Source organism: Lissotriton helveticus, chromosome 6 (genome assembly GCF_964261635.1).
Source record: "Lissotriton helveticus chromosome 6, aLisHel1.1, whole genome shotgun sequence".
Taxonomy (NCBI): domain Eukaryota; kingdom Metazoa; phylum Chordata; class Amphibia; order Caudata; family Salamandridae; genus Lissotriton; species Lissotriton helveticus.
This window is the reverse complement of record NC_136067.1, coordinates 1,416,563,679-1,416,576,766: the sequence shown is the minus strand read 5'-3', so window position 1 is coordinate 1,416,576,766 and position 13,088 is coordinate 1,416,563,679. Positions and strand designations below refer to the sequence as shown.

The following is a 13,088-nucleotide window of genomic DNA, read 5'->3' as shown; positions in this document are numbered from 1 at the left end:
AAAAAGGAACCGCAGAGGATGTGGTAGTTTGTTCTCGATCAGATGGGATGGTAGTGGACTTGTGTGGAGGTCGTGCTGAGAGGTCGCTGTCTGAGGATGAGGTGTCAGTTTGGGCATTTGGTGGTCTGTTGCGTCGACGTTGTGCGTAGACGTCTGCCCACGAGTATACCTCGTCAAGTTTATAATCGAGTGTATCTCTTCTAAATTTCCTTAGTTTACGCTCGTTGATTTCCTTATAATGCTTATCAAGGGTATTTTTAATGTCCTCTAGGGTCTGATGTAGTTCCTCAGCAGAGAGCATGTTTTTTAGTTCGTTGTCCACACCCAGCCCGAAATGCATCGGAGGCGTTCCCCGCTTTCTACCAAGCTTGATTAAGCTGACACTAGATATGAATTAAATATCTATGGAGAAAATGAAAAGCATTTAAAATAAACCTTTGAAATATTCAATCGAAACTTTTGAATCATTACTTTGAACTATTCCGTTGTGCCTCCATTGGGGATGTAGCTGCATAACCATGCCTACACGACAATTCACTAGTAGCTTGCACTGCCACCTGTGCTGTGTCTGCTCTTGAGAGCAGGAAAGCTACCCCTTTTGCTTTGAGCACTTTCCTTCTGTTTGTGATGAATGCAGGCACTGCCCTGTCTGCTTAGTACCTTTCCAGTACGTATGAGGAAGCCTTGCACTGTCCGCTGTTCATATTCTATCTCTTTTTTGTGCAGGTGCGAGTTAATCTTTCACTGCTGCTGCTTGTGCAGCTCTTGCTCATACTCAGCACCACTGGAACTGTGTGATTCTGCAGCCTCTGCATTTTCCACATAATTATAGATTTGATGGATTTTCTACATAATCCATATGCTGCACAATTTCAAGATTTTTAACAAAAAATATTTCTAGACAAAAAATCCGGCAATATTGGGCGAATCCAGTAATCTTCTTTAGCATGAATCCTATCTGAATAGTCTGAAGAAGATGCAGAATAAAGAGAATCGCTCCACTGGATGTTTAGTGTGAAATACAACCCTACACAATTCCACACTATACAATTCAACACCACTCAACATAATTACACTCCATATAATGCTACTCAACACAACATGATTCTGCTCCCCATAATTTCACTCTACTCAATACCACATAAATACACTCCACATAAAACCACTCACTGCCACATATCATCAATCCACATACATACACTCCACACCCTGCCACATAATTCCAATTAGCATTATTTCACTTAACCCCGCTCAGTTCCACACCACGCAATTCAACTTTACACATCACACCACATACATCCAATCTATACCACAGAATTCCACATCATCCCACAAAATTCAACAGCACACCACATAATTAAACTATATTATATACCACTCCACTAGTCTATGACATCCCACAGCCTATCCTGGCATTGTTTAAAATACACACTCTAAACCCATACTTTGATATCTGTACCACTTAAAAAAAAAAATCAAATCGAGGTTCAAGTCTAGACACACTTTACTGTCCATCACAGGGCAGACAATTCTGCCGCCATAAGTGCTCTTGCCTCTTCGTCCAAACATATCATCATCTTAGTGATCTTTCACAATCCATTTTGCTCTCTGACCAGCTTCCCTTTTATCACAGTCTATATCTCAATCCTTATCATATGCAGCAGTTCTAGAACCATCCACAAATATATGTGCCTCCTCATAAGTTCTAATCTAAATCTTTTTTGTGCAAAAAGGGATACCTGCCAGGGTGCCGCAAAGGACGCCTCCTACTTCTGTGGTGATTAGAACAGCTCTCTCTAAGGAGGATAACACCACACAGCCCTCCTTACCAATATGCATTTTCTTTTTTTTTCTTTCTCCACCATTCTTCTTACTTTCTCTAATATCTCCCTCGACAAGGATTCAGAACTCCAAATCTACATCTGAACGATCTTTAGACTTCCTCTTTCTAGTAAAGAGGAAGTGAACTGGCTATTTAATGAAAGACTGTATTTCTTCTAAATCAATCTCCTTATTAACTCCTCTTACACGTGGATTCCTGATATCCCAGCTTTTTCCATTTTAATAAATAATTAAGAGTTTATTCCACCTGAAACCTTATTTAAAGTATTACAATTAAACATCTGCAATACAATTCTGGAATGTTGTGTTTGGCTAAGTGCTTACTATGAAAGTTGCATGGAGCAAGCAATAAAAGACTAATGTATAATGTTAGCCTCTGGTCTTGACACGAAATTCAGCTAGTCTCACTGCTTAATGCAATAAAAAGAAAATGTCCAAAGTATAACATTACAAAAAGGGAAAACAATTAAACAGGTTGAAAAATTGTCTCAAAACCTTAGTGGATGTTATAGACTTTGTTACTAAACTACATTACACACTTTTAGCATAGGAAAACGTATACGTATACATAACGTATTTGGCTATAAACAGCTGCATATTGGCACAGTTCTGTCCTTTGGCCATGCCTTGCGTCCAGTTTTCCTACCCTCAATGCACATTTTATCAATGTGAACATCTTTATCAAATTTGTAATAGTTTCTGATCTGAAGGGGGCTTATGAAGGCTGTATGAAGATGGAGGCTGTACACTTTATCTGTGATACCCAAGTGGTTAATTGGTTTCAGTGCATTTCAAAATGGTGCCCATGATGTATGTGAGTCCTATGTGCAGATCTGTGGATTTCATGACATTAGAAAGAAATTTCAGTTTTGTATGCAGTTATCAGTGTTCTATAATCCCCATATCCTTTATGAGACTGGTGAATGCTTCCCTTGCACTCATTAATCCAGCCACATATCTTTTTTTAAATTGTTATCAAAAATTAAACTTATGATCATCTCAACATGATTCACAAAATAAAGGGAAATATTTCGTTATTTCTTCAAAGCTGAATTGTCACCATTTTGTTAAGGACATTTCTCAAAATTGACTGACACTTTAAAAAGGTACCTATTCAGAGTACAATTATACATTCATGCCACGTTTGATGTAATTCTGTTTTGCAGTTTTTGTAGGAGTACAAGTCAACATTTCTCTCTCAAATAACTTTGTACCCTCCTTTGGCTAATTTGCTCAAGATCATAAATGAAAAACGAAGCAAATGCAAAGCATAATGTGTGTTCACCCAATAAGTTATTTAGTAAATGTAAAAAGCTATTCGTATGAAGTGCAACTTGACCTTTACTATGGAATCTGAAGTGATTATCTCACGGTGAGAAGCCATTCATACTTGGCTCAGCCTGCATGTATTTTCTGGGTCGGTGAACAGATGTGTTCCAAAATTGGAAGGGCACACAGAAGATATTGGTTTCTGTTGGCAAGCCACATTTGATGTAGTTCCAACGAGCAGATTTTCTGTAGCTCATTCCAATCGTCCCACAGAAGTAAATAGGGAGAAATCATGTTTTGGGCCAGTAACAATTTGCACACAATTAAGGAGCAATCAAACATAAATACAATTTTTTAAGATTGGCGCAGTTCTGTTATATTGAACCAAAATTATTAATAAAACAAAAAAAGAAATTCCTTTGTGCTAATGATCTTTGTGTGTATCAATGAATGTAGTGTAGTTGTGCATTAACCTAGCTAGACATCAATGGAGAGCTGAGCAATCGGCAAAGCCCCGGTTTAACGTAAATGATAGTTTAAAATGATGGGTAGTAGTGCTTTTCAAAGAACTTGCTTTGTATATAAGACATTTTCAGGAGAGAGTAAAATTGTAAATTGATACTTGTATAGCGCACTACTCACCCGCAAGGGTCTCAAGGCGCTTGTACGAATACCGCTGTGGAACCCATCCTGGCTTTCCCTGTGAGGTGTCCACTCCTGGGCATCCCCAAGGTGGAGGCCAGGCATCCTTAGCGTTGTGGGGGCCGTTGTGGAGATTAAGCAAGCTATTGCCCAGAGTTGCAGAGTGGGACTCCATGATTGGAATAGGCACCGAGTCGAGAATTATCAGGTCAGTGGAATTTTGAGCCCATGACCCGCAGAATTGAACCCTGGTCCCGGGCTAGACCTCTGCATCAGGGTCTGCCGCTCTAACCATTGAGCCACACTTCTCCACAGAGTGAGTTGGTGCTATGCTCCCTTAGTTTTCTTGGCAGTATGAAGGAGAGGTCTTTGTGAGGGGTGAATTAAAAGGTTCTTGCTTTGTAAGTTATCTGGGAAGTGAAGGTGTTTCGGTTCGTTTTGGTAATCCAAGCTTAAATCATAGGTAGTTTGGTAGAGGGGTGAACAGAAAGATGTTGAACTTTTCGGGGGTGGCTGGGATGTAGATAGATGCTCTACATCCAATTTTGTATTAACTCAAGACTGATTTGAGATGCTGAATAATGTGAGCTGAGGAGGCCTTGAGCGTATTGATAGGTCTTCAAGTTGTAACTGAGTATAAATGTGAGAGAACCCAAAGAGAGGTTGAAAAGGATGAGTGGTGCATTAGATTCCTAGGGGACTCCCCAAAGGATTGAGCATTATGGATGTCAGTAGAATTTGGCTTTTAAGGTTCATCTTCCATGTTAGAGCATATTGGTGAGATAAAAAAGAACTATCGCTGTAGTATGCCTGAGAAGCCAATATGTGTTTTCAGTGTGTGGATCAGTGCTTGTTGGTCGCATGTCCTGAAGGATTTAGAGGTCTAGCAGCACTAGCAGGCAGGTGTCATTATTGAAGCAGAGGTCAACATTAACTGGTTGGAGGGGAGCTGTGTCTGTGTTGCAGGTCGATCTAAAGCATGTTGCTAGTTATGAGGGATGGTATTCTTGCTGATCTACTCCAGCAGTTGGTTGAACACTGCTTTCTCCATGTTTTTCTGCTGAAAGTAAGGAAAGTGATTTTGTAGACAAGGGTGGCTTATTTTATCAGGGTGGTACCTATACTGCCTTGAGAATGTTCAGCAAAGTTCTGTGGCTAAGTGAGGAGTTGATGATGCTGTGGAATGGTGTAAGACATCTCCTTGAAGAGATTTCACAAAGGATAACAGAGGAAGGTTGTCTTTTTAAGAGAGCCTTGACAGAATTGAGCATGTGAGGAAATTCAGTGTGTGAGAGGACGTTGAAGGCAGTCCGCTTGTTGGTGGAATGATATCTTATTGAAGAGTCAAAGTCTAGTCTGTATTGTTGATTTGGGATCTGATTTTGGCAATCTTTTTACTGAAGAGGTAACTGGAAGTATTCCACTTGTCATGTAATTTCAGTATTGAAGGTGGATGAATGCAGTGTTTCACAACCTGAAGTGTGCTTTCCTTCTACTAATCGGTTAATTTACTTGAATCTGATGCATGTATATGCTGAATGCACCGTTTTGAGTTGTATGAGGTCATCAAAGGTTTTGTCCTCCCCCATTTATTTTCTTGTCCTTGTATCCATAACTGCGGAGAGATACTGCCATCTCTGTAATATATGTTTGTGTGTGTATGCATGAGTATATGCATGTACGCTTGTGTGTTTAGTTTGAAAAGCCACTATTTAATGTTAACTGGGTGACAGGTGTTACCCTATAAAAGAGTTTGAAATACTTTCCATAGTTGTAAGAATGAGAACTCTAGTTGCCTCACTGAGACCGAACCCTTCCAGTAGTTGCTTGCAAAGCCCCCTGAGGAGACACTATGCTGCATACCCTGTCTGAGCTTCAGAATAAGCTGGTAGGTCTCAACAGGATCGGACAGGGACAAAAAAGTAGGCCTGGGCACGAAAATTAAAATTATCCTTCATTAGCAAACCAGATAGCTCAAAAAGTGGTCCCTAATGTGCAAATCACAACAGTTCTGAACTTGTAAAGACAAGCAACATATGTGTTTTACTAGGTATGCGAGACTGCATGCATTTTTGTTTGCTGCAGGCAATACTTGTCGTCAGTGGCGCAGCATAGTTAGTGAGATTTGGGAGGAGGGGGTGAGACTCTCAAATTTCCCAACTGAAAAAGCAGTGGTCGGCAGGGTTATGGGTGAGACAGGTGGACTGTTCAACTGAGGAGCAGGGTCACTACTGATAATTGTGGTTCCGGGACTGATTTAGAGCTTGGCAGACAGGTTCCCCATTGCAATGGTTACAGAGTACCCTGTATGCATTCTCAAAGGCAATCATGCCCACCCGATTTTGAGTCAGCTGGACCTCATGTTGTATGCTTACATTGGAAAACGCTCTCAGATGGCAAGATGGAGAAGGCGCCATCGGAGATGAGCCATTCGACCGTCCGCACCATTTAGAGTGGGTGATCGAATTACTTTCTTTTTTAACTATCCGTTAATGCTAGGTATAACCTGATTGTTCATCTCTTCCAAGGATATCCTGGCCATTAGAGACAGCGAAAATAAAATGATCTGCACATCATGGCAGAAAGCTCCACAATGTGGGACTCATTAGTTGTTTTTATTTTTCACTTTGAGCATTTGTTTTTGTAAAATAAAAAACTTTGTAAAAGTTTGATGACCAGCCGTCATGTGGGACAGAGCCACCCACAATGGCAGCTCTGCAGGGCTGGTGGACATCTCGAAATTTGGCATGACAAGTAAAGGCAGGTTGGTGAATGTAAAGCCCGCTTGCCGCTTGTCTGCCTTTACTCTGTCTGCCAAACCCCAGATCAGGCCGTCTGTCTAGATAGGCACAGTGGGTGAAAAACAGTGGTTTGTACTTCTACCCTAAGGAATTGCCTGTGGTTAGCTTACTTGCAAGCATTCGTCCCATCACCTGTTGGGTGTTTGATTGCAAGGAGTATGCCTATAAGGCTGAGAGTGGTATAGATTTCCAAGAACACCACTGCCAATATTTTTGAAATCTAAAAAGTTCTACATTTCCATCCATGCAAGAAATACTTCCATGTATATGGATTTGTCACTTTTTTGGTAAACCGATATCTATATAAATTTAGGTTGCTGATCAAAAATGAGCCTGAAATCAGGATGATGAGAAAAACCAACACAGTCATAGCAGAGCCGACTCAGAACCTCCAGACCTAACGCTCTGGCTAAGAATGCATTTATTTGGGAGCTGCCACTCCTGAAACATCTCCCTGTAGCTACATCCCTGCTTGTGGCAATAAGAGGGAAATTAATAGGTAAGACTGGCTCTAAAACAGGCCCACAAGCTACTGAAAAACAAGGCCACACACTGACCTGTCAGACCATTCTTTGGGCACTGTCAGAATGCCGTATAGGCCAGTATTACCCTGCCTCTCATGTCAACATGTGGCACACTGAGGTTTTACCAGCAACAGCGTCTATCCATTTATTGCTAATGTACGTCTTTGATTTAATCAATTATCTGTTTGCTCGTCAATGTTGTCAATACATATTTAAAAATTGCATTCCTGAAGTTGCTCATTAGAGTAGTCATTTTTTTCTGTGCACATGTTACTGCTTTTTGTATTTGTGGCTATTGAAATGCCCAGTCATTTCCAAGGCCCAACCATGGCTCTTGCTAGTCTATTGATAAAAACCCCTACAGCCTAATTAGCAATACAAAAATCCTCAGCACTTTGGGTGCTATTCTGCTCAACTGGCCAAAGCCAACTCAACATACCTACGTTATATTGAAGATTAAAATCAGCTAGAGCCTCTGCTATCCAGGGCCCGCAATACAATATCAGGCTTCATGTTTGTGCCACAAGCAACTTTAAACAGGTGCGATGGGGCACAAACATGAACAGTGCACTGGAGCAGCTGCATTAATCAGCCACTCCGTGTTACACTGTGCAGGCGACACCATCCTGTACTTTAGAGAGGGAGCAGAGATCTGCTTGCAGGTTGGTGCAGCCAGTACTGCACCCACTAACAGTGGGATATCTGGGGGGGGGGGGGGAATGGACCTCCTTTGTCACCTTCAGAGGGTTGCCCTTGGGGCGTACTGACATTCTGCCTCCTCATGGTGCACTGACAGTGCACCTCCTTACGGCTTCTTTATATTTTGCCCACATCCATAGTATGTCACAGGTGCAAAGAGAAAGAGATTTCCTCATTTGCATGAGGTCACGCCTCCATGGAAATGAGGAAATGCCCTCTCGATATTCATGTACGCCAGGGCTATCAGCTGTACAAAAGGGTGTAGCACAAGCATCTGCAACCCTTCTGTAATACCAAAGTGTCCTGGGGCACACAAGGCAGACTCACTTGCCCGTTGTGTCCCCAGGGCACTTGTGTAATACGGCCCCTGGTAGTGTAATGAAGTTGCTGTTAAGAACTGATTTTTAAATTTTGCAAGAGGGTCACATTGACCCTGAATGTAATATTATAGCCAACCTTGACTTCAATGTATAGGGAATTAAATTTGAATAAAAGAGGTGCTATTCCCCACCAGAGGAGATGTGTTCAAGTTTGTTAGATGCTATAGCGTGTTTACCTCCGAGGAAATATTTTAGTTTTTGTTAAAGTTATGATTGAACTATTATTGATCCGGACATGAAAACTGAGCATAATCCTTTATCAAAGAGATTAAATCACGTTACGTTACTCAATGTAAAACTGCAGATTAGAATAAGAAGCTTAACTTAAATGTAGGCACCTTGTACTGGCATTATAAATTGACACCTGGCAGAGAAATGTACATCGATTATACAATACCTCCTATTTTACAGCGCCTGTAATTAAAATTCCTTCGGGTATTTTTCTTCTGAATGCATTTTTTTCTAGATGCCTGCAGATATGTCACAGGCTTGTCTCTGCTACATTCAAATGGTAGAAATGGTGGAAGACTATATTAATTTTCCGTTTATATCTCTAGCTTTTAATACTTAAAAAAAAGGATTGGTGCCTATCTTTAGGAACTTTTGGGTTGTCCACTAGTTGTGTGCTGTCCCTAAGTGAGGATGCTATTAAGGTGTCTATTGATTATTATGTTGCAAATTTGATCTTGTTAAGGAGGTAGAGGTTGGTTGTAAGTAGTTGATTAGTTTGTTACCCTTTAATGTCAAATTAATTGATCTGGAATACTAAGAGAAGGTGTCTGTCTTTTTATGATTTGTAATTGAAAAAAAATTACAATGTCTGTTTTGCTAGCATGAAATCTGGTTTTGTTGTAATACCTCTTGTGAATACAATTGCACTTTTGAAAAAAATATCTCGGCATAAACCATATATGCAGATGTGCAGAGTTAAACCCCTTCGCTGCGGGGGTAATTCCCCCGCTGTGCTGGGGGGCGAGTGGGGGAGCACCCACATGCTCATGACGAGCTCAGCTCGTCATGAGTCATGGCACTCCTGTGCTCATGACGAGCTGAGCTCGTCACAGGTGCACCGGCTCCTGTGGAACGCTCAGCACAGCAGGGGAATTCTCCCCACGCCTGAGTGTTCCACGGCTCATGACGAGCTGAGCTCATCATGAGCACCGGAGCACCGTGCCTCATGACGAGCTCAGCTCGTCATGAGCATGGTAAAGGTTAATACTACTGAAGGTGCAGAGGGGAATCATGACTCACTCAAGGGTTTGCTTCTTGTGAGACATATTGATCACTATCAATGGGTAACATCGGTTGGACCCCTACTCTTTTAGCACTCATTAGGATGCTATTAAAGCCCTGGAGACTCCTTTTCTGGTTCTAGAATGTTCTATTGCTACAATGTTGCTTTCCAATATCATGTGATAGGCAATAAATCAAATCAGCCAATTTTCATCTACACACCCTCAAAATGATCACGGACTTCTTGCACATCTGAAAATTGCTGCACCTTTGCTAGTGATTTTCTGACTAGATGTTGGCAATGTTTCTTGCTGGGGTCCCTAAATACTAAACTGCCCCATCAAAGCGGTCCTCTATTCAATGACAATAATTCTTCCCTCTTCTAGAAACTTTAACTGTAGCTCACTCATCCTCAAGGAACTAAGGGCCAGATGTAGGTAATTCGTATTTACCGATTCATAAATACCGAATTTTACCGATTCGGTATTTATGAATCGGTAAATATGAAGGGGTGAGATGTAGCTAATTTTAGAAATTGAAATACCTAATCAGTAACATTCGGTATTTACCGATTCGGTAAATACCGAATCGGTATTCCCTATTGATTCCTATGGGCTGTGAAGCCCATAGGAATCAATGGGAAATACCGAATCGGTATTTACCGAATCGGTAAATACCGAATGTTGCAAGGGTGCAGGGGGTGTCACTTTGACACCCTCTAGCACCCCGAATTCAGGCACGTGTGCCATGTGGCACACAGACATGCCCTAAGGGCATGTCTGTCTGTCACATGGCATAGGTGTGCATGCACACATGTGCATGCACACCTGGATTCGGTATTTTACCACCCAATTGGATTGTGTGGTAAAATACCGAATCTGTAAGGCCTTTGGGACTCAGAAGAGTCCCACCTACATTTGGATTTACCGAATAGGTAAAATTACCGATTCGGTATTTTACAGAATCGGTAAATTTACCGAATCGGTAAATTTACCAATTCTGTAAAATAAAGGCCCCTACATGCCAATTTCTAAATACCGGTCGGTAACGGCCGAAATCGGCCGTTACCGACCGGTATTTGGGCTCCTACATCTGGCCCTAAACTGTCTTTCCATCGCAGTGAGGATTAAATTCAAGATCTGCTGCCTTGCTAATATCAATTTAGCTGAACCTCCAGTGACACATCAGCTTAACACTACAAGGACCATACTACGACAATTGCTCTGCTCTGGTGTGCAACGGGTGTATGCATCACATTTTGCTCCTGTGGGGCAATTTGGTATTACAGAAGTAGCCACAAACACTTGCGCCGCCCCTCGTATAATACATATTGTGCAGCACACGTGTAGCGTTGGCACGATCTGAAGTGGGGGGGTGTTACGGATTTGGGTGCAGAGGCAAAGACGCTGTCAGCGGACAGACTGACCATGTGCCCTCTAAAGGTGGCACACAGTCAATGCAACCCCTGAGTGCACCTCTTGAAAAGAGTTTAAGGGGTTCCCATTGACTGTCCACAAGTTCCTCTGCAGGCGGCTGGGGTGGATCACTGAAATATTATCGACGGTCACATTATCGACTTGCTAAAATATCGTTGAATAATTATCGACTACAAAAATATCGACTTTGTATACTTATTACACAAAATACACAAACATCGACTACAAAATATCGAGTACTTAGAATATCGAGTACATAAATATCGTCTTATTAAATATCGACTACTAATATATCGTTGTTCATGAAATTACACCTAACACTACCAAAATATCGACTACTAAAATATAGAGTACAAAAATATCGTTTCTAAAGAAATATCGAGTTAGTTTTTGTACCCTTTCAGGTCTAAAATACCATATTACTCGTCTATAAAAGTCATTGCTCTATACAAAAAACATTTTACATATAATACCTGTTACTTTTATAACATTCCTATTTATCTACATTTACTATACATTCTATTAAATGCGTTCTATCATTTGAAAAATAATCTTTACATGTAAGTAACATTTTCATTATTTTTGTTCCACTTACACATCTATTTTATTTAACAACTAACCTGCTTTAATGCGGAAATCACCACATACCACCATTCTCACATCAACAAACACACCAATTAACTTAAAAAAATTCTAACTAGCCTATACAATCCTTCCTTCCATCCTACAACCAATCAAATCAAAGCACACAAAATACACATACTATAAAAGGGATACATGCATTCTACCATTTGCTGCTGCTAACTCTACAGAAAGAAGATGCCAACACTATGAAGATTTTGTTCCTGAACAAACATCTTTAAAGATCCAGCTCACTAGCTAATCATTCAAGTAAGTTACATTGCATTATTTAAAAATCTAAATTAGTAGTCTACTATTTTACTTATATCTCCTAACTCTTCCACTTATGTAATTTTTATCTCCTCCTACTTTTCTGATAGAAACTACCACAAACAAAATCCTAATACCTGCTCCTATTTCTTCCCCTGCAAAAGAAGATAGTAAGTATATATTAATGCTCTGTTCTACAACAACAGCTGTTTTTAAACACTATTTCACAAGATTCATACTTTACTTAAAACATTTTATTCACAGATATTCAGCGATTTTCCGATTTCAACACTACAAATGTATAGAACTACACTAATTAAACATGTAAGTATATATGTTTTTGTTATTAAACAACCAAAATTTTAAATGCTAGTTTCTAAACAACATATCTTGCATATTACATATTCCCTACAGATCCAATAAAAACATCCTACATCAACTATACCAAAACACAAGACTACCCTTGTAAAAAATGTAAGTATACATCAATTAGTCTAAAACTTCAGAAAAAAACAAGAACTATGTTCTTAACACCATGTTATGTATTTTATATTTCCTCTACAGATATTGTGAATACATCATACATCTATTCTACCTACAGCAAAGAAAAGTACATATTTAGAAGTTAGTATACTTTTAAATATTTCCAATTTCCCAACGGTAAAAAGTAAATCTTATAATATGTGACATGTATTTCTTCTATTTTCTCTACAGATCTAAACTTGACTACCTTGATGTACTCCACCAAATACTACAACTCAACTATTTAAACAAGTAAGTATATGTAATGTTCACATCAAATGTACTACTAAGCAAATTAAAAAACTGCTTTCTCCTAGGAAAAACGTGTGTTATGTATAAACATTAACTTAGCATTTCTATATTTCCCTACCAACAGTAAATAAAGAAATACATACAAGAAAGTCCTTCAAAATACAGTTCTGCATTTGTGATTACTACTTTTAGTAAACGTAAGTATAAATACAACATGAATTATGTTTGCACCACTAAGTGAAATATATGTTATTTGATTTTGTTTCTTTCTACTCTTTCCTAGAACAAGTAAAACAAAATGACAGAAGGTGCAGAATTTGTAATGTCACAGGAAAATAAATTACTGTTATGTTATATGGGTTATGTTTATAGTCAGGAAAGACAAAGTGGTAGAAAAGTTTTCTGGAAATGTACAAAATATTACTCAAACAAATGTTATGGAAGGGCTACTACAGAGGAAACTAATGTGCTATTTACCAGGGAACACAATCATCCCCCCAATGTCACAGAAATTGAAATAAGAGATGCTTTAGAAAGTATAAAGACTGCTAGCACACAAAGTGATAGACCAACAACACAAATCCTTAAAGAGGAACT

The 13,088-nt window shown here is 39.7% G+C and overlaps 1 protein-coding gene across 1 annotated transcript in view; it reads right to left on the bottom strand.

The window, feature by feature from the left end:
- Positions 1-13,088, bottom strand: part of GRM1 (glutamate metabotropic receptor 1) — a 2,398,293-nt gene that overhangs the window by 1,442,233 nt on the left and 942,972 nt on the right. The window lies entirely within an intron of this gene.